Source organism: Eurosta solidaginis, chromosome 4, assembly GCF_040869045.1.
Source record: "Eurosta solidaginis isolate ZX-2024a chromosome 4, ASM4086904v1, whole genome shotgun sequence".
NCBI lineage: Eukaryota > Metazoa > Arthropoda > Insecta > Diptera > Tephritidae > Eurosta > Eurosta solidaginis.
In genome coordinates, this window is record NC_090322.1 from 99,345,573 (window position 1) to 99,368,724 (window position 23,152).

The window sequence follows — 23,152 nt, forward strand, 5'->3', positions numbered from 1 at the left end:
GATGATACTCCCAATGCGAAAGAAACTGACGATTCTGAAGAAATTGCCGATGCCGTGAACTTTAACTCTGCCGCCCATAACACCACTGCCGTTAACGTCGACGCCGCTGCTGCCAACACTGCTGCTCACAATGCTTCTGACGCTCATATTGCCGAAAATAATGTCGCTGCCACTAATGTTGCTAACAATAATATTGCCGTTCATACGGTTGCTGCCGTTCACAGCGTTGCTACAACCAACAGTTCCACCTATAATTCCGCTGCCGCTAACCTACACCATGCCGTTAATGCTGTTAATACGGATGACAATGCCATTTGTTCTGCCGCTATTGCCGCTCGCCCGCTCGATCTTGCTGAAGAAATACCAAATGTTAAGCAAGTGGCACCAAGGATAATCAACTTAGATGAAGACGTTGCAGATCTCAGAAAGCGAATAGTTATTGTCGCTCATGAAGAAAATAGAAGAACTTGAGTGCCAGGTTACACCTAAAAACAAGCGTCGGCCAGATTTTGGTGGAATCGAGCATGCACTCCCCAAATTTAATGGTGACGACGTAACGTATTCTGTTAACCATTTCCTACGGGACCTAGAAGAAATATTAAACGCTACAGGTGCCGATGATAATTTTAGGTGGCTCGCTCTTCGGCGCTCGTTAACCGGAAAAAGGTGTTCCTTACAACTACCACGGCGCTCAGTTATGCTGCATTGCATAAGTGGCTGAGTTTGATATAGCAGTACCAAGGCAGGAGGTTTGCCAAATGTTTGCCCAAAGGCGATGGAAAAAGAGGGAAGAGTCCTTACACTGCTATATCTTGAACATGCAGGCACTCGCAAAGCGTGCAAACATTACGGAAACTGAAGTAATCGATTTTATAATCGATGGTGTTGGTACTTCGGTCCCGAACGTTCACATTTTGTTGACGGCACGTACGCTAGACGAAATGAAGATGTTGATTGCAAGGCATCAAAACAAATTCGTTTTAAATAACGTAATGGGAGCGAACCCGAGACTGTCACCAGCTGCAAAACAGCCGACAACAAATCAGAAGTCTACTGGTGGCAAATCAAGAAACGAATAAATCCTTTGCTTTAACTGTTCGCGTAACGGGCACATGAAGCCCAGTTTTCCATACCCGCTGCCCCCAGATGGATCATGCTTCCGGTGTTGGCGAATGGGGCACGACCATCGGTCATGTCCAAATCCAGCGAAAGTGCTCAAACCTCGGGAGGATGTGGCTTTCGTATCTGATGATGCCGAATATGATGACGCTTTAGGAGCATTTAATTACGTAAGTTTAGCATTTAAGTTAGACAGGAAAACATTAGTTAGTAATATATTTTCTATTTTTGACACCGGCAGCCCGGTTTGCTTTGTGAAGGAGTCACTGGTCCCAAAAGAATTGGTAGCTGACCAAACCAATGGATCAATCACCCAATCCAAGGGGATTGGAGGGGAAAATTTATTAATTTTCAATAAAATTAAATGTGAGATTGAATTTAAAAATAAAATCCAAATATTTAATATTCATTGGAAAAGTATTGTTAGGAAATATTCTAAGGAGTAATTGGTAGAGTTAAGAAACAAAGACAATACTATGTTAAGGAAAGACAATACTATGTTAAGGCAAATTGTAAGTGGATCTAAAGCAGATGTTGCCGTTGTAAAGCCAATTAGACTTATTAGAAAACTTGAACATAAATGTGATGATGATGAATATCGGGATTTTGAAAATTCTAGTGATGTTGACGTTCCTGACGTATTCAGCATCGACGTTTCTTGTGACGCAGTTCACATCGAAATAAATCCAAAACTGTTTAGTACACAACGCGATGAGTTAAGTCGACTTGTTAATTTAGCTTACCTTAACCCTGACATAAAGCCCGAACCATGTAAGTATTAAATGAAGATACACTTAACTAACGAAGTTTCTTTCCATTGCGCTCCCCGCAGACTTTCGTATGCTGAGCGTGCACAAGTACAGACAGTTATCGAGGAACTTAGACAAGAGGGGGTAATACGGCCCAGCGAGGCCTGAAGGTTTAATGTGGCCATATAAATCGTTCCCGAGATGGTCGGGCCAGCACCTTAATGGTGCTGTGTTACCGGAGCGTATCGGTTCTGTATCCGACAAAGGACCATCACATCGATAACACTCCCCAAAGCCTTCGGGGAGTAACCTAATCGCTACAACAACAACAACAACAACAACGGCCCAGTGATTCTCCATATGCATCCGCTATTGTATTGATGAAAAAGAAAAGTGGTCAAACACGAATGTGCGTAGATTAAATAAGATAACCGCCAGAGACAATTATCCCTTACCTCTGATTGAAGACTGTATCGAATATCTAGAAGATAAGTTTTTCTCGGTGCTTGATCTGAAGAGTGGGTTCCACCAAGTGCAAATGGCTCCGGAGTCGATCAAATTCACAGCGTTTGTAACTCCTAACGGTCAATGCGAATATCTCGAAATGCCTTTCGGTTTGAAAAATGCACCTTCTGTAATCCAGGCTTCATTAATAATATCTTCCGAGATTTGATTGACGATAGGAAAATCATTATTTACATGGATGACATTGTTGTCGCCACTGAAAATTTCGACCAACATAAAAATTTACTGCAGCTAGTAATAAAACGACTTTCCCGTCGAAGCTTGAAGCTTAACTAGGAAAAATGTAAGTTCTGTTATGGCGAAATCGACTATTTAGGGTATACGGTGACCCGATCTGGAATCTTGCCGAATAACTCCCACATAAAAAGGATACAGAATTTTCCGATACCAACCAACCCAAAACAACTTCAATCGTGCCTTGGCCTGTTTTCGTACTTCCGACGGTTTGTGCCGTCTTTCTCTCAGATCGCTAAACCCCTGCAGAATCTGCTTAGGAGGAATTCGAATTTTGATTTTGACGACAAATGCACTGAGGCCTTTTACGAACTTAAGTCCAGGCTTGTGAAGAGCCCAGTCCTGGCTATATATAATCCGAAACGGGTAACTGAACTCCACTGCGATGCTAGTAGCATCGGGTTCGGAGCCGTTCTTCTGCAGCGACAGGAGGACAACAAATTCCACCCCATATCTTATTTTTCCAAACCGCTTCGGGTGCTGAATCCAAATACCACAGTTTTGAACTTGAAACCCTCTCGATAATATACGCCCTTAGGAGGTTCAGACCCTACTTGGAGGGTATACCGTTTACTATAATAACAGATTGCAATTCCTTGACAATGACCCTAGAGAGAAGGCAACTTAACTCTCGAATAGCTAAGTGGGCCCTTGAACTTCAAAACTATAACTATAGTATACGGAAAAGGGCCTCCATGGGCCATGTGGATGCATTGAGCAGAAGGGAGATTGCTGTAATTATAAATACAAGTGATGTAGATTTCCAACTGCAGGTTCCTCAGGAGCGGGATAAGAACATCAAGGTAATACGAAGTCGATTGGAGAAAGATTTAAGTGAGTACGAGTTGGTAGACGGAGTTGTGTACAAGACGAAATTAAATGACAAAAAGGCCCTTTATGTACCCAGCGATATGGAACAGAACGTTATACGTGCGATTCATGACAAGTTGGGTCACCTGTCAGTAGACAAAACGGTGAATAAGCTGTGCCTCTATTGTTGGTTCCCAAATATGAAGACGAAAGTGGAAAAGTTTATTGCGAACTGTCTGAAGTGTATTATGTATGCGAACCCCCCTCATGCCAGGGAGAGGACCCCATTCCTAAAACTCCGTTCCCATTCGACAATATCCATATTGACCACTTTGGGCCGCTACCATCCCTTAAGTCAAAGCGAAAACATATTCTTGTAGTTATTGACGCCCTTACGAAATTTATCAAACTTTATCCGACTAACTCCACCAGCACACGAGAGGTTATCGCTTGCCTCGAAAAATATTTTAACTATTATAGTCGACCAAGGCGGATCATAAGTGATAGGGGAACATGCTTCACTTCCTTGGAGTTTGGTTCCTTTCTCATGAAGAATAATATATGCCACACAAAGATTGCCGTTGGGTGTTAGGGTGTTGAAAACCATGTTAGGAAAGATGACGGATGAAGTGAACCATGATGATTGGGTTAGAAAATTACTTGAGGTAGAATACGCCATCAACAATTCTAAACACCAAGCAGACTTTTGTTTGGTGTCGAACAAAGAGGTGTCATAGTGGACGAGTTCACTGAGTTCTTTGAAGACAAAGTATGTCACGATGAGGAACGGTATTTGGAGAAAATACGCAAGGAGGCTTCCGAGTTTATTACAGCGAAACAAAAGTACGATAGCAAGCGATCTTCCAAAACTCACCACACGACTAAGACTTATAGTGTAGGTGAATATGTTGCCTTAAGAAATGTCGATACAACCGGTGGAGTTAACAAAAAACTGATACCACGATATAAAGGTCCATATGTGATTCACAAAGCACTGGGAAACGATAGATATGTAATTAGAGATATAAGTAACTGCCAACTGACTCAACTCCCATGGGATAGTTGAAACACATCGAATTCGAAAATGGCTGCAACCACCGGCAGAGTCTGCTGATGAACCAGAATGTGATCCGTTGGGGATCGAGGTCGATCCTTTGTCAGAATTGGCCGAGTTGTAAAGTAAAGCCCAGCAAATGCAACCCTGCTGATATTAACAAGAATGCATACCTGCATTCATAGAGAAGATGCACTAAAATATATTTATACAAAACCGCGACTAACTTCTATATATGAAGGGCGTCACTAGATATGGAAAAATTGGATAAGCTGAGCATAAATTAAAATAAACAGATATATTAAATAAAACCCTTTAAAAATCGAGTTTTTATAAATGCAACAATTAACTTATTTCATTAATTAAATAAACACACATATTTAATAATCCTCTAATGGGAGTCCAAGGAAACTTGCTGTTTCAACAGGGGTGGACCATAACGAAACGATTACAATTAAAGAGATGTTTGGTGTCTGTTGGGATGCCCAGTTTTCTGGGTATTCAACAGGAACTGTTTGGTTAGCATCTCATTTCTCTCCCTGATGGGGAGTATTCTCGCCTCATTATGTAGATGGTGTTCTGAGGACATAAGAAGGCAGCCCGTGGAGGTTCTGAGAGCAGTATTTTGGCAGGCCTGTAGCTTCTTCCAGTGGGTAATTTTTAGGCTTTCCGACCATATAGGGGACGCGTAGCATGCAATCGGCTGGACAATTGCTTTGTATGTGGTAATGAGCGTTTCTTTGTCTTTTCCTCAAGGGATTTGAGGATTTTACTACGGCTCTGGATCTTCGGTACAATTGCGGATGCGTGCTCATCAAAGTTTAGATCCCGATCAAACGTCACACCCAAGATTTTGGGGTGTAGAACAGTCGGTAGCGTAGTGCCATCGACGTGGGTGTTCAAAATGGTCGACATTTGGGACGTCCATGTTGTAAATAAGGTCGCGGAGGATTTAGTCGGTGATAATGCCAGGTTTCGCGAGGCGAAAAAACTGGAGAGATCAGGTAGGTAGCCGTTTATTCTGTTGCAAAGCTCATCGATCTGTGGGCCTGTGGTCATTATTGTGCAGTCATCGGCGTAGGAAACGATAGTAAATTCTTCTGGTGGCGAAGGTAGCTTAGATATGTAGAAATTAAACAAAAGTGGGGATATGACACCACCCTGTGACACCCCTTGGTTTTGATGTTTCATATCTAAATTGCACCGATGCCTGCCGACCGCCCAGATAATTTGCGATCCACCTTTTAAGATATGGGGGAAGGGTAGACCCTTCCAGGTCTTGCAGTAACGTGCCATGGTTGAGCGTATCAAAAGCTTTTTTGATAGGTATAGCGCAACGAGTACTCTTCTATGGTGGGGGTTTTGATTTAAACCGCAATTTATCTGGGTGCTGATGGCATTTAGTGCCATGATGATGACAGGCTAGCTGCAAATTTGCTTTGAAGTACGGGAGCAAAATGGCTTCAAGCGTCTGGGCTACTGGCGATAGGAGAGATATCGGGCGATATGACTCTCCTATTTTAGCTGGTTTCCCAGGCTTTAGTAGGGGACCACCTTGGCCATTTTCCATTTTTCGGGTATGACAAAGGTGGGAAGAGACAGGTTGAAGCCATGTGCTAAATATTTGAAACCCTCTTTCCCTATGCTTTTAAGCATCGGATTGGCTATGCCGTCTGGGCCCACTGCTTTGGATAGTTTAGCATGACCGATGGCATCCTCAACCTCTTTGGTGATGGTAATTGGTGACGCGCTGAATTTATGTTTATGTGCGTGTCTGTTGGCACTCAGTCTATCTTTGTCGGCCGTAGAATGTATTATATATTGTCGGCAGAAAGCGCTCGCGCATTTTTTCGCATCCGACAGTACTTTATCGCCAAAGGCGATGGAAACTTTGTCATTGTGCCTAGACGGATTCGATAGGAACTTTACGGTGGACCAAAGTTTACCTACACCGGCAGAGGTTACAACCGCTTAGGTTCTCCTCCCATTTCGCCCGCTTGTGTTCATCCACAAGCAATCTGATGCGTTGGTTTATATCCCTTATTTGGCGGTCGCCGGGATCGAGCTGTCTTATTTATTTCGCTAAACTTGCAGCGTCCGCCGGGAAGTGGGGCCGAATTTCGGGAATTCTACCGGCGGGAATGAAACGAGCGGAGGCGGATTCAATGACCTTCCGGAAAGCACGCTCCCATTGGCGGGCATCAGTCGGCATAGGGAGGGCAGCAAAGCGGTTGTCTGTAAAGGATTTGTATTCGTCCCACTTTCCTTTTTTAAAGTTAAGGAAAGTGCGTTTTTCTGTGACGATGAAGTCGGCGGAACGCTCGAGCAAAATAAGTATAGGCAGAACGTCGGTTGTTCTATTTGATCCGCCAACATCTCACCCCTACTGTCCGCATGCAAGTTTGAATGCCACAGATCGTGATGAGCATTGAAATCGCCTAAGATAATGCGATTGTTGCCAGTGAGTAAGGCGCTGATATTAGGGCGGCATTCACTGGGGCAACAGGTGGCAGGAGGGATGTAGATGGTGATGATTTCTACGTTTGCATCGCCTGACCGGACAGATAAGCCTTGAAGTTCTAAGACACTGTCCCTGCGGTCGATGTCGGGATCAAATATATGATATTGCACAGAGTGGTGTATGATAAACGCGAGGCCACCTCCATTTCCGCTCTCGCGATCTTTTCTGTGGACATTATACCCAGAACAGGTCTGCAATGCAGTTCTTGCTGTAAGTTTAGTCTCTTGAATCGCAGCAATGCGGATGTTGTGCCGCTTCATGAAATCTCCGTGATCTTCCAAGTTAATCCATTACAGTTTAACTGCAGAATTCTTAAGTGCATAGGGGGAGACGTCGTCAATCTGGGAGTAAGTGACGGGTGACTACGACTGGGTTGTGAAAGGCCAGGACGCGACTGCTGTTGTGGCCCTGGGACTGGATGTCCTTGGGTAAGCATTGGGGTACCCGGTGTATTTGGGTATGCGGCATAGCAACATGGCGCAATGAAACCCGTCGGGGGGTTGCCGTCGCGGATACCAGAACATCTGGGAAAGTGGCACCGTTCATGGCAGGAGCTGCATTCGGCGGATGTCGCAAACATATACACTATGGAGCAAAAGTGAACACTTAAGAATCAATTTTGCAGGTTATGTCATACACAAAACTTAGTGTTATAATATGACAGAAATCAACCAGGTTATTAGCATTGCCATTGTTTTGGAGCAAAAATTAATTTATAAACAAAAACAACAACAAATGCATTTAACACAATTCGTCTTTAAGTAAAGATAGGTATAGTGTTCACTTTTGCACTCATTCAAATTTTTTTTGCACTTGGATAAAGTAGGAGCGGCGTTAAATACCGTTATTCGGTATTTTACTAAGGGGTTGACTTTGTATTTGCTATTCCAGCTATGATCAGTTTGTCCTAGTTCGCTGTGAAAAGTGGAAATATTAACCTTTATTTACAAAATGAAGCCGCGTAACAACAAAATGATTGCGGAGGTAGAAAAGCTGCTTCAACTGGGCAAGTCTACACGGGAAGTTGCAAAGCAACCTAAATTCTCCCAATCACAAGTGATGAAAGTATTGCAAAAATGGCCGATCAAAGAAGATAAAGAGTAGCGAAGCGAAGCTTCTGGCACGTTCCTTAATGACCGGGAAAGCAAAAACAACAAAAGAGGTAGCGCAAAGTATTAATGTGAAGCCAGTGTGTGGACTGCCCGGCGTGCGCTTAAAGGAGTTGGTTGTTTTCCTGCAAAAAATGCCCAAGAAGCCTAAGCTTCCAGCAAAAAACCGATAAGCTCGGATAGCGTTTGCAGCACGTCATAAAAATTGGACTATTAATGAGTGGAGACGCATTCATCTGACCATTGGGTCAGGGACTAAGAGTCTGTTTACCTGACCTACACAATTGCTGCCGGAAAAAAGGGGGGGAGAAGACGGGGGTAGGGGCTGATGCTCGGCATTGCTCCCGACTCTAGTAGGGAGATTGTAGGTATGAGTGGGAGCAGCCGTGTGAGTTGGTGGTACCGTGGGGCGCGAGCAGCAGCGGGAACTTCTTGTGGCTTGCTGAGCAGCGGGGCTGCTGAAGGGAACGGAGGGCGCTAATGCGCAGACTACCGGACGTCCTAGGGCGTGAACAGCAAGGCGCCACAAAAGATTTATAGAAGTTACGTGGACGTCTGGTTTTGAGATGTAGTCCAGAACATCATGTCCGATGCAACCATCCCTTACACGAGACACACTGACAAGAGTATGACCGTCCTAAGAAGATTCTTTTCCGGCAGATGCAGCCAAACCATTTCTCAGGACCGGGGTCATGAGACGGACCCGGATTGGGTTCGATACCTTCCCGGAGCAAGAGAATATGGAGCAGTCCCAATGCAAGGAGCTGCTGGGAGGATGACAATTTGTGAGAGGGACGCAAGAAATTAAATGGGGTTACACTGAAATGGCAGTCCTTGGTACATAGAACCGACGGCCTTGGGAAACACTGCTACAACAACAACAGTAGAATATAAGTAACGAGCCGGACGGCGCTGCTACCACCACCGGCCCGATATTTTTGACATTCGGCTGCGGCGAAGGCGTTTATCGGCGCCGTATATCTCTTCTGTGGTCAACCCCTGTTGAAACTGCGTGTTTCGTTTTACTCCCGTTAGAGGACATTGATGACAAAGTTTGCGCTTTTATAAGCGCGGCCGAATGCCTCCAATGCAGAAAGGTGTTCTGCACAAAAATACTATGGATACCACCCCCGGTTTCTGAAGGGCCCGTGGGTCTTTTTTCGGTTTTTCGTTAATATCTTTGGAACGAGTCAAAATTTCTATTTTCCGCGTTCGGATTATTAATACTGATGTCAAAACGCGTCGTTTGATACCTCTTTTTGGACGCGTGTTAGCAGTGTCATGTTGTCGTAAAGAACACACATGAAAATCGCAAACTTCCACATGCCAATATCACCGGACATTTTTTTTTTTTTTTTGGAGATATAATTTCTGTGGTAGGGATTCTTAAGATCCTCATAAAACCAGGTTATATTCCGACAGTATTTTCAATTCAATAGAGTTTTCATGGCCCACTACAGTCACAAAATCAGGAAAGTTTTTAATATTTATTTTTCCACAGCTGGTACATACTGGGAATACCAAAGAGCAGCAGCTTGCGAATGGATGTCAATTTTTGTAATGGTTCTTAATTTCAATTGAGATTGGTATTTCGATGGCACCACGCCAGAATATATTAAATTTGTCAATTTATTAATCAATGTTCACAGAAAGTGATTTTAAAATTTTTGCAATCAAAATTGCAATTTAATGTACATAGATATGCACAGAGTGTTGCTTAGCTTTTAACACAAGCTGGTTATTCAGCATAAATTATATATTATAAGCCGTAATTTGTTCCGTTATAATTCCGAGAATTTCCTTAATTTCCAGTATATGGCCTGTTGCCATGTGCTAAACATTGTCCCGTTACGACAGTTATATGTAAATCGAGTTGGTAATCACCCCTATTCTGTATTTCGACTTGGATTGGAATTTTTTCGATTTGGCAAATTTGGTATTCTGTGTTCCAATCTCTTTCGATCAAACTTCGAATCGTTCGATTTTGTGTACAGTGTTGTCACTTCTAAAATATATTTAGTGGTAGATTTTCAAAAAAAAGAGTGGTAGATCTCCTGAAAATAGTGGTAGAATTTTCAAAAACATTAAAACCAATTTTTTTCAAATTATTATTATTCAACGACTAAAACGAACATAACTTCAAGTGCATTAACAACATACATATAAACATCTGTATGAAGAGTACGTGTATACTGTATAGGCTTTAGACCTTATCAAATAAAAAAATATAATTAAATAATAGTGGGACTCTCACCTAGATTTTAATTCTGAAGTTAATAGTCGGTAGTTTTTGGGCGTTTTTTTTTTTTAATAAACTATTTGAATAAGTATCAAAGAACTAATCTTTGAACATTTTTTACTACAAAAACCTTAACAGCTGAAATTGATAATCAAATGCGAACTACCGACCAAGAACTTTAACAAACCATGTGTGGATACGACTAAAGTTAATTTATAGTCTCCAAATATTCTATTTTTCATAACACATAGTTCAAACATATAATAATACTACTAAGAAACCTTAAAATAAATTACTTCAATGGTATCCAACGAATACCAATAGTCCGAATCTAATGAAATAGACTTGTGCATTAAAACAATTTATTTTTTAAATCTTGCAATTTACATCCGTGACATCGAAGGCATTCATCGGATACTGCAATCGACGGCTGAGTGAATATCGCTCGTATCTCGGCTGCCAGTTCGAGAATGCCCTATCTGAGAATGTTTTTCAAAAACAGCATATTTCAGTTTTTATTTTGAAAACGACCTATCTCATAACGCGATTTCAACGAGTTCGGACGTGTATCTAACTAGCTCCGTGTGATATTTGTAAAGAAATTGAATTTAATGGTTTATGTGCAGTAGTAAAACAATATTTTGATTTTACTTAGACACTATAATACGTGCGAGCGAGCAATGAATTGTTTTTTAATTCAAATATAAACGAAAGCTCAAAAATAAAAATGTCGTGTGATAAGTGCAAATTAGCAATTAACAGAGAAACTGGAATACGGTGCGATGGTGTTTGCGAGAAGATTTTTCACCTAAAAACGAAGTGTTGTGGCCTAGATGAATATGCATCTACTGTGCTAAATCAAAATTAATTGTTAAGATTTATGTGTGACGACTGTGTTACATATATATATAATATAGATTCTGCAATGCGAAACATGCAAGCAGTGATAAACAAAAATGGTGCCCTATTAGAAGAGTACAAAGGTGAATTCGAATTGGCGCTTAAACATAACGAGTATGAAATAAAAAAATTATTAGAGGCGATTGAAATTAAATTTAGCGAGAGAATAAAAGAAATGCAAAAGGTGCAAGAAAAATGTGTAGTAAATATAAGTGAAATAAAGAAAATAAGAGATGTAGCGGAGATATTTAAGAAAGACAGCGAGAAAATTTGCAGTGAAATTAAAAATAGTAGCGAAGAAAATAAGAAAGCACAAAAAGAAATAAAAGAGTTAGTCGGTAAAACGAAGGCCGCTAACAAACAAATGTCATTTGCTGAAGTACTAAACAAAGATAAGAGAGTGATGCCAGATATTAGAAAAGAAGTGCCTTTAATAATAAAGCCTAAATCAAAACAAAACAGCAATCAAACAAAAACCGATTTAAATGAAAAAGTTGATCCAAAAGAACTGAAAATAAGCAATGTACAGTCTAGAGCAAATGGTGTGATATTAATCGAAAGTGAAAACGACACGGAAAGAAATAAAATAAAATGTGCAATCGAGGACCGTATTGGCGAAAAATATGAAGTAAAAATACCCAAAGTTATGTCTCATAGATTTGTAATATCGAGGATGAACTTTAAACATTCAGATGAAAAAATAATTGAAATGTTAAAAAAACAAAATACTTACATTGCGGATGGAAATCTGAAAGTTTTAAAACAGTATGAAACAAAAAAGCTCAATGTAATATACTACAATGCATTAATCGAAGCAGATCCGGAAACGTTCCAAAAGACTATCGCCGCCAAAAAAGTAAATATAGGTTGGGAAAAATGTAGAGTTTTTGATGGCCTTGAGGTACAACAGTGCTATAAATGTAGAGGATTCAACCACAAAGCCGCACAATGTAAAAATGAAGAAATATGTGTGAAATGTTTAGAAAAACATAGTTCAAAGGATTGCAACCGAGAATTAAAAAATAAATGTATTAACTGCATACGTGCGAAAGAAAGACTAAATATCGATGTGGACATTAATCACGTGACATTTAGTAAAAGTTGTCCACTATATGTGAATAAACTGGAAGCTAAAAGGAGAAAAAATGGTTACTAGCAATTAAAGTCAATAATACTTTTTTATGCAAATATACAAGGTCTTATAAATAATAAAGCGGAGTTAGAGAACATTATAGAAGAGCATCAATACGATATAATAATTCTATCGGAAACTCATGTAACTGAAGACATAGAACTTAGTGAAATAAAACTACAAAATTTCAATAGTTTTCAGTGTGTATCAAGCTCTCGAAGAACAGGTGGCGGGATTATATACACGCATAAAGAAATTAAAGCGAATATTGTAGACTGTCTAGTCAGTGATATGAAAATATGGACATTAACAATAAAATACATCGTTGATAACAACGAGCTGTACATCATGGGGCTTTATAGATCACCAAATAGATCGGAACGTGAATTTTGCAACACATTTCAAGATAAACTGGAAACAATAACGGAAATAAGTAAAGATTTTATAATAGCAGGCGACTTTAACATTGACTGGTCGAAAGATAGTTTATACAAGCGAGAATTAGAAAAAATAACAAATGATAACGGTATAATGCAGAAAATGAACGAGAGTACTAGAATAACTAGAAATTCTAAAACCTTGATTGATTATGTTTTAACGAATATACACAATCTGAGAGTAACAGTGCAACATTCTCTAAAAATATCAGATCATGAGTCGATAGTTATAGAAAAACCTACTCGCGAAAGTGTAATAAAACCAAAGCACAAAGTAATTGAACAATTCCACTACAACCAGCGTGAATTTAATAGAATGCTTTTAAACAAAAACCTAAAATATAGTAACGCATATGATGTAAATGAAAACACTGTTATTCTGGAAAAGTGCATACAAGATTTGGTGGAAGCTAATACGAGAAGTTGAACGATTAGAAATAGCTCAAGTCGCAACAAATGGTTTAACTCAACGTTAAAGAAGCTAAAAATAAATAAAATTAGAGTATACCAAGCTGCAAGAGTAATGGACGATACCAATTCATGGTTAATTTATAAAAGTGTATGTAAAACATACAAACAAGAGATAATAAAGGCAAAAAATAAATATTTTAAGCTAAAAATCAATAGCGCGACAAATCAAAAAGAAATGTGGAGAATACTTAAAAATTTAATACTTAGCAAAGATGTAAACGAAATAAGCTCTATAATTTATAAAAACGAAGAAATAAGTGATGAAAATGAAATAGCTGATAAGCTCAATAAATACTTCACTGAGAGCATAGAATTAATAGATCATTCAATTGATAAAGAAATATATATTAACAATATTGATCATTGTCCTGAAACCTTTCATTTTAAAGAAATACAAATTTGCGAACTAAAGGCAATTTGTAAAAAACTTAAGAACAAAAAGAATTGGAATAATGTGAGCCCAAAGATCATTTTGGACAACTGGAATGTACTTGGACCTTTCTTAACAAAGTTAATAAATCATTCATTAATGAGCGGAGTATTCCCAAATGGGCGATATGAAACGTATGTGGAAGTGTCTAAAAGACCTCGTCGAGCTTAATGATGTTAAAAAACATATCACTAAAATTGTAATTAACGGTGAATGCCTGGAAAATGAATATGATATAGCTAATGCCCTAAATAACTTTTTTATACAAAGTATTGTTGAAATTAATGATAGCATCGAAGAAATTGTAAATGGGGATGAAATAAGCGCAAATCATAGTAATCCATTTGAAACATTTAAATTTACTGACATTGTAGTGGACGATATTATTATTATCACAAAATCACTTAAAAACAAATATGGCGGCGACAAGCTTTTATCGGAGGGTGTCGTTAAAGATGCCATGACATATACTGCTAATTTCTACAAAGGCATAATTAACGAATCCTTAAACAGCGGTATTGTACCTAGTTACTGGAAAATTTCAACAATAATACCTGTTGAAAAAGTAAAAAATACAATGAAACCTGAGGAACTACGTCCAATTAACACGTTACCTACAGATGAAAAAATTATGGAGACAGTGGTGAAGGATCAACTTGTGGCATACTTAGAGAAGCACAATGTGATTATCCCAGAACAATCGGGATTCAGGAAGAGCCATTCTTGTGAAACAGCGTTGAATATGGTAATTGCAGATTGGAAAGAAGACATGGCGGACAAAAAATTTACGGTGTCTGTCTTCTTGGATTTAAAACGGGCTTTTGAAACTGTCGATAGATCTGAGCTATTGGACGTTATGTTTAAAATTGGTATAAGAGGAAAGGCTTTGGAATGGTTCCGGAGTTATTTGGGTGACAGAAAACAGAGAACGATAATTGGAAAGGAGGTTTCATCAGTGGTGGATGTTAACATTGGTTTACCACAAGGCTCGGTCTTGGCGCCAATATTGTTTACATTGTATATCAATGATATCAAAAGATGCTTAAAATATTGTAAAATACGTCTATTTGCGGATGATGCATTGCTTATCATAAGTGAAAAATATGCAGAATGTGCCATGCTGAAAGTACAAGAAGACCTGGACTCGCTATACAAATGGTTATGCCTTAGAAAACTGAAATTAAATGTCGAAAAAACTAAGTTCATGATATTTTGTAAAAACACTAATATCATAAGTAACAATAGTTTAAATAATATTACGCTGAAGGTAAAAAACATGGAAATCCAAAGAGTAGACAAAATTAAGTATTTAGGGGTTTTGATTGATGATAATCTAAATTTTGGAGAGCATGTAACTTATCTGGAAAGGAAAATTGCACAGAAAATAGGCTTCATGTATAGAACATGTAAACATATCAGTCAAAGTCATAAAATATTGGTTATCGTTCAATTATTGAACCACACTTTATTTATTGTCCTACTATTCTGCTATTAAGTAATGATATATATATTAAAAAAAAAATATATATATATATTAGGAAACTTCAAATACAGCAAAACAAGGCAATGCGATTTATTTTAAAATGTCCTCCAAGAACGCCAAAAATTGTAATGCTCAATAGATTAAACTGGCTTAGTATTAAACAGTCAGTTAGTTATTTCACATTGAAATTTATACACCAACTTAGGTTAGGAATGTTACCGAATTACCTGAGTAGTAAAATACATTATAATCATGAAATCCACAATTATGGAACAAGAAATTGCAATAATATAAGACTGCCTAGAATAAGAACTGAGTTCGCCAAAAGGTCTCTTGAATATTTAGGGTATAAAATGTATAATGAGTTACCTTCTGATTTGAAAGACTGTGAAAATATTAGTAAGTTCAAAGAAAAATTGTTTTTATATTGTACGTCACTAATTGTGACATGAGTATTTATGTTTAATCTCTTATTTTAACCTAAACTAGGTCTTAAAGACCGTAATAATAAATAAATAAATAAAAATAAATGAATGGAAGGACTCATTGGTAGTGCCTGTTGAAAAAATCGCTAAAACAAAAAAATGTGAAGAGTTTCGTCCAATAAATACTCTTAAGATATTTGAAAAAATAATGGAAAGTGTTGTGAAAAATCAACTACAAACGTACCTAGAAACTAATACTAATAATATACTGTCTCTAAACCAGTCCGGATTTCGTAAGAATCATTCATGTGAAAGTACAATAAACTTCGTCGTAAGTGAGTGGAAGATGCGTCCACGAAAAACAATAATAGCAGCTCTATTTCTTGATTTTAAAAGAGCATTTGAAACAATAGACAGAGGTATTCTAATAAAAAAGCTGTATATTAATGGAATAAGAGGAAAAGAGCTACTTTGGTTTAAGGTTTACCTTACAAATCGTAGACAGCAAACAAAAATAAAATCAACAAAATCAAGTTTTTCATATGTGAATACAGGGGTGCCCCAAGGATCTCTTCTGGGAGCAATTCTGTTTATAATTTACATAAATGATATAGAAAAAGTGTTATCAAAATCCAAATTGGTAATGTATGCAGACGATACATTGGTATATACAGAAGCAGATACAGTGGAAGAATGTAAACGAAAGTTAGAATGTGATATAGATGAAATTATGAAATGGCTTAAAATGAATAGGCTCAAATTGAATGAACAGAAAACAAAAGTAATGGTGATGAATACAAATAGCGAAATAAATTTAGTGATAAATAATACTAGTATTGAGCAAGTAACCAATATGAAATACTTAGGTGTAATAATAGACAATGAGCTCAAATTTAACAATCACGTTGACTATTTGTGTAAAAAAGCTGCAAAAAAATTTACTTCTTTAGAAGAATACGAAATAAATTAGACACTTTAACAGCAATAAAAATATACAATACAATCATAAAGCCACATTTTGAATACTGTTCCACAATTCTGTACACATCTTGTAACCAATCACAAATAGGAAGAATACAGAAATTACAAAACAAATGTATGAGATCAATAATAAAATGCCACAAATACACGCCAATAAGTCACATGCTTGAAACATTGAAATGGCTAAATACTGAGCAAAAACTGATGCTCAATACACTAATAATGATTTTTAAAATTAAACAGAACAGGGCGCCGATGTATTTAACAAGTTGCATTCAGTATGTTAGAGATACACACCAATATGCTGTGCGGAATGCGAATGACTTTCGACTAGGATTACAGCGGACTACTGCAGCCCAAAACACATTATTATATAAGGGCCTTCACATATTTAACTCGTTACCTGATTATATCAAAGGAGAGAATAATATTATGAATTTTAAACGGCTATGTATAGATCTAATTCGAGGCTAAAATACTTTTTATTACTTTTTATTACTTAATATATATATATATCATACACGTCTGTGAATTGAAAATGAATTTGTGATATTTAAAATTTATTGTGAAATCAAAAAATATGTAAACATATTAGTAATAAATATCAATCTATCTATCTATCTAACTCGATTGAAGAACGCCCAAAATGTTTTTCATAAACGTCCCAGCTTATGTCACAAATTTATTAAATTTAAGCTGAGATAGAGCGTTTTTGAAACAAGTTCTGAAATAGGGCGTTATTCCAAAATTTTCTGTGATAGGGCGTTTTCGAAACGGCGGCAGAGATACGGCGATATTTCACTCAGCAGTCAAAAAATCAGATTATTACAAAGTTTTTGGCACGAATTTCCCATCAATAAAGTTAAATTTTACATAAAATTTGCTAGCTGTCTACCGTCCTGTTCAAAAGGTCAGGGAGTTGATAATATTTCCATAAATGGCACCCAAAAGCAATTGAGTGTCTACTTTCAAAATGTCTCCGGAATGCGAACTAAGTCTAACGTAATCTACAATATGAGTTCGCTTGTGGACTATGACGTGTTCGTTCTTATTGAAACCTGGCTAAATCCTGAGTTCCTTGATGCTGAGTTTTTTGACTCTAACCTGTACACTGTCTATCGCAAGGATCGCGATTTTTCCAAAACTGGACTCTCTAGAGGCGGTGGAGTTTTAATTGCCATACGCCGGCACATCAACTCGTCGCTTGTGGAGCTGAAGGATCAAGACTCGCTTTTGGACCAAGTGTGTGTCTCAGCGGCATCTCTGAAATTTTTATCTGTGTGTCATACATTCCACCGTCTAGTCTGGACTCACTTTATAAGTCTCATGTAGATAATATTACTGATTTAGTTCGTTCTTGTGATAGTGGTAACTTTTGCATATTGGGTGACTTTAATTTACCTAATATTGAATGGTCTTACGTCGATAATAACTACTCATTGGTTCCGAACAATGTAAACACCACTTCTGAGATTTACCTTATTGACAGTTTCTCAAGTGTTAGTCTTTCTCAGATCAACGGCTTCACCAATCAACTGTCGAGAATTCTTGATCTTGTCTTTCTTAATGATAATTTTAGCTGTACGGTCACCGTTGTAAATCAAATCTGCATAAACAATATAACTCAGAAAATGAAGCGGTGTTACAGAATACCATGGTATACTAGAAAACTAAAGAGTCTTAAGAATCAGAGGAATAGGTTTTACAAAAAGTTCAAGGCCACTAAGCTAATGGCGTATAAAGAAAAATACCTGCGTTATTCCAAATAATTCAAAGCGTTAGGCAAGAGGCTCCATGGTAACTATGTTCGTAATTTTGAATCCGACATTAAGGAAAACTCTAGGGCATTCTGGACTTATGTAAATTCCAAAAAACGATGCTCAAGTATCCCTGCCTCAGTCATCTATAATTCTGAGCATGCTTCATCAACAGCTGAAGGGGCCAATCTTTTTGCAGCCTTCTTCTGCTCCAATTTCGTTACGCCACCGGAAGACCCGCAGGAGTTGCCCACTGTGGTTGACAGTCCCATTAACTTTGGTGCGCTGACTCTATCAATTAAAGATATGGTCGATGGAATCCAGAATATTAAATCATCTACCCATACTGATATTGACGGCTTATCGTCTCTTCTTTTGAAAAATTGTTTGGCTCTGGCATTTCCCCTCCTTTTAATTTTCAACAAATCTTCAGAGTGCGGCGAATTTATTGATGCGTGGAAGATAACCTTCATCAGCCCTATCTTCAAGTGTGGTAGCAAGAACAATGTCGCGAATTATAGGCCCATTGCAAAATTATCATCGGTTTCAAAATTATTCGAGTACATTGTGAAACAAAAAATGTAGTTTGCTGTTAAACCTCTAATCACTGAAAATCAGCATGGTTTTATGGCCGGTAGATCCACTGTAACAAACCTATCTATCTTCTCTGATTTTTGCATATCTTCTTTTAATGACCGTTGTCAACTGTGTACACCGACTTCTCAAAAGCATTTGATAAAGTTAGTCATTCTATCCTGATTTCTAAATTGACTCGCGTGGGCTTCCACTCAATGTTTTTATCATGGATTAAATCATACCTCCACCAGCGTAGCTGTGTTGTGGTTATAGACAATAACTCTTCAAACACATTCACAGCCACATCCGGGGTGCCTCAAGGTAGCATACTTGGCCCATTACTTTTTGTAATTTTTATAAACGATATTTCCACCTGCTTCCAGCACTCTAATTTTCTATTATACGCTGATGACCTAAGGATTTTTAATACCATCGCAAACTCAGACGACGTGATTAAAATACAATCTGATTTAGATAACGTTGCTGTTTGATGTCGTGCCAATAACTTGCCACTAAATGTTAGCAAATGCTTTCTTGTAAGATTTTCTAAATCACGTGGCCTCATTCCCACTTCCTACTCTTTCGATGGTACCCACCTCTCAACTCTTAACAAGATAAAGGACTTGGGTGTTGTCTTCGATTCGAAATTTTCTTTCATGACTCATATAAATTCTACTATTCCTAAGGCGTATTCACTTCTGGCTTTTATTAGGCGTTCCTGCACAGACTTCACGGATCCCTATACCCTCAAGTTATTGTTCACTGCTCTAGTTCGTTCGAAGCTAGAATATACCTGTTTTATTTGGAGGCCGTACCATGAATGCGATATTGTTAGGCTTGAACGTGTGCAGAAAGCATTTGTTCGGTTCGCGCTGCGCTCGATGAACTTTTTTGGACTTATTGAGCAAGAAATTCGACTGTGCTATACGAAAACACTAATTGGAATAATAGGGAAATTGAAGAAAGAAAGCGGTGAAAAATATGCGCATATTCTAAAATCTTTTTAAATTAGTTATACGCACTAAATATTTGTGAAAAATATACATAAAAACTCTAAAATTCAACTACAATTAGCGGACATAAATGTTCTGCAGTTATTTGATGCAAAAACATTGTAAACTACTTTTATAATAAATTTTGTATATGTGTAAAGAAGAATGGAGAAAAAATGTGACAAATGCAAAAGTAATATACGAGGAGAAGCGTCAAAAATTCGGTGTGAAGGGGTGTGTGGTAAATATTACCACCTAACAACAAAATGCTCAGGCTTGGATCAATACAGCGTCACCAAACTTGAAGAATGTGAGATGCTTAGGTTTATGTGTACTGACTGTGTGCAGTATGTACATAACGTTGATGACATCCTTAAAGATATGCAAATGGTGGTAAAGCAGAATGGACAACAATTAGCAGAGTAGAGAAGTGAGTTTGATAATTCACTAAAGAAAAATGAGCGAGAGATTAAACAAGTACTTAAAGCAGTGGAAGTTGCATTTAGTGAAAGAATCAAAGCAATGCAAAAAGCTCAAGAGTCTTGCGAAAGAAGTGTGAAAGAAGTAAACAAAATCCGTGAAATAGCAGAAGGGTTCAAGCGAAGCAGTGAGCAAGTATGCGAAGAGTTAAAAAGCAATAAAAATGACAATAAGAAAATGATTGAAACAATTAGTAATGAAAATAAAAAAATATGCACAGAAATAAAGAGAAACGGCAATGTTGAAGCCAAGGCATCGTATGCAGCTGTAACAAAAGCGTTGCCAGAGATTAGAAAAGTTGTTCCCTTAATAGTTAAGCCAAATACAAAGCAAGGTGCTGAAAAAACCAAAAATGATCTAAACTTGAATGTCGATCCAAAGGAGCTACAAATTACAAATATAGTAGCAAGACAAAGCGGTGTAGTGATTGTAGAGAGTGCAAATGACCATGATCGTGAGAAAATAAAAAAATGCTATTGAGAACAGCCTCGGAAATAACTACAATGTGAAGATTCCTATGAAAATGAAACCAACCGTTATTGTAACTGGTATAAATTTCAAGTATGATAATGATGAGCTTACCCAGAGAATTAAACGTCGGAATAATTGTCTATCCGAAACAGATATAAAAATTGTCAAGCAGTATGAAGTTAAAAAAAATGAGAAAATTTACTATAATGCCGTACTTGAAGTGGAGGTTGAAGCTTTTATGAATATACTAGCCGGAGAAAGGCTCAATGTAGGCTGGGACGGTGCAGAGTATATGATGCAGTGCAAGTACTATGTTGTTTCAAATGCAAAGGCTTCAATCACAAAGCCAGTGACTGCAAAGAAAAAGAAGTATGCACAAAATGCTTGGGTGAGCATAAATATGTGGTATGCAATAAAGAAGCAATAAATAAATGCATCAACTGTATCAGGGCAAATAAAGAATTAAATTTGGGGCTGGACGAAAATCACGATTCCATGCACAGAATGTGTCCTGTGTATCAACAAAAGCTCATAGCAAGGAAGAGGAAGATTGGCTATTAGCAACCAACGAGGGAATCTGTAACCACAAAGCACAAGTCAAAAACTAAAACAAACCTGCGTAACAAAGTGCTCAATTTGGACTGTATATATCTTAATATTAATAGTATTACAGCAAATAAGCTAGAGCTGGAACATCTTATAGAAATAAAAAAACCCAGCATTGTTTTATGCGCGGAAACATGTACAACAGATAAAATCATGGATTCTGAGCTATGCATTTCCACATATAAATTCATCCGCTGCGATTCCCACAGTAGACATACAGGTGGTGTTCTAATGTATGTACATGAAAATTTACAATATAGCATAGTGTGTAATAAAGCTATTGACAGGAATGTGTGGTGCATTGTCATAAAACTTAAAAAATATGCGTTAAAATGGCAAATTGGTGTACTCTATCACTCACCAAATAGCAGTTATGCTGACTTCATGACATACTTAAACAATGTCATCAATGAACACCTCAGGGAATCTGACAACATTATAATAGTTGGAGATTTTAACATTAATATGAATATATCATCAACATACTCAAACCAGTTTATAAGTTTATTTGCACAAATGGCTATGGTACAAAGAATAAATTTCAACACAAGAATAACTGAGCACTCCTCTACGAAAATAGACTTACTCTTCAGCAATAATGAGCAAGTTAAAACTGAACATGTAAGTGGATATAAAATTTCCGATCATGAAACAATTCATTTCAAAGTACCAACAGCTAAATATTGCAAAATGAGAAAAGTTGCTACTGTCACCAACTGGGAGTACTATAGCGCAGAAAATCTTTTAAATCTGCTACGAACGTGCGACTTTAGCTCTGTGTCTCATGTAGGAATAGAACGTAGAACTGAGATCCTGAACAATATTTTAACTGAAGCTATGCAAGCATTGACGTATGAGAAGAGGATCCAAATACAACTGAGGAATAAGTGGTATGACCGTGAGCTAAGGGAACTGCACAAAAGAAAATTTGAATTCTATAATACTGCTAGAAATACTGGCAACTGGGTGGATTATAATGGCATAAAAAAAATATATAAAAAAACTGTTATGTATAAAAAGAAGAAATATATGGAAGATAAAGTGCTCGATAGTGCAGGAGACATGAAGCGGATGTGGAAGTCTTTAAAACATCTTGCTGAGCTCACCGATGACAGAAAGGTCGTTAGCAAAATAGTAATTAACGGTGAATGCCTCGAGAAGGAATACGATATAGCCAATGCCCTAAATACATTTTTTGTACAGAGCATAGCTGAAATTAATGACAGCATTGAAATAATTCCGATTGCGGCAGAAACAAGTGTAAATAATGCAATTGAAACTTTTCAATTCACCGACGTAGAGTTAGATGATATAATGAACATTACTAAATCTTTTAGAAACAAATATGGTGGAAAAAAGCTTTTGTCGGAGGGGGTATTTAAAGATGCCATGATTTACATTGCTCACTTCTACAAAGATATAATAAATGAATCAATAAACAGTAGCATTGTTCCAAATTGCTGGAAAGTATCAACTATAGTACCTGCGGAAAAAGTCAAAAATACAGTAAGGCCAGAGGAACTGCGCCCAATTAATACGCTACCCGCAGATGAAAAAATTATGGAAACGGTGGTTAAAAATCAATTAGTGGCATATCTAGATAAATACCAAATTATTATACCTGAACAATCTGGGTTTAGGAAAGGCCATT

General features: G+C 37.7%; 1 protein-coding gene across 9 annotated transcripts in view; it reads right to left on the reverse strand.

Moving 5' to 3' along the window:
- Positions 1 to 23,152, reverse strand: part of PGAP1 (GPI inositol-deacylase) — a 1,928,961-nt gene that overhangs the window by 1,895,463 nt on the left and 10,346 nt on the right. The window lies entirely within an intron of this gene.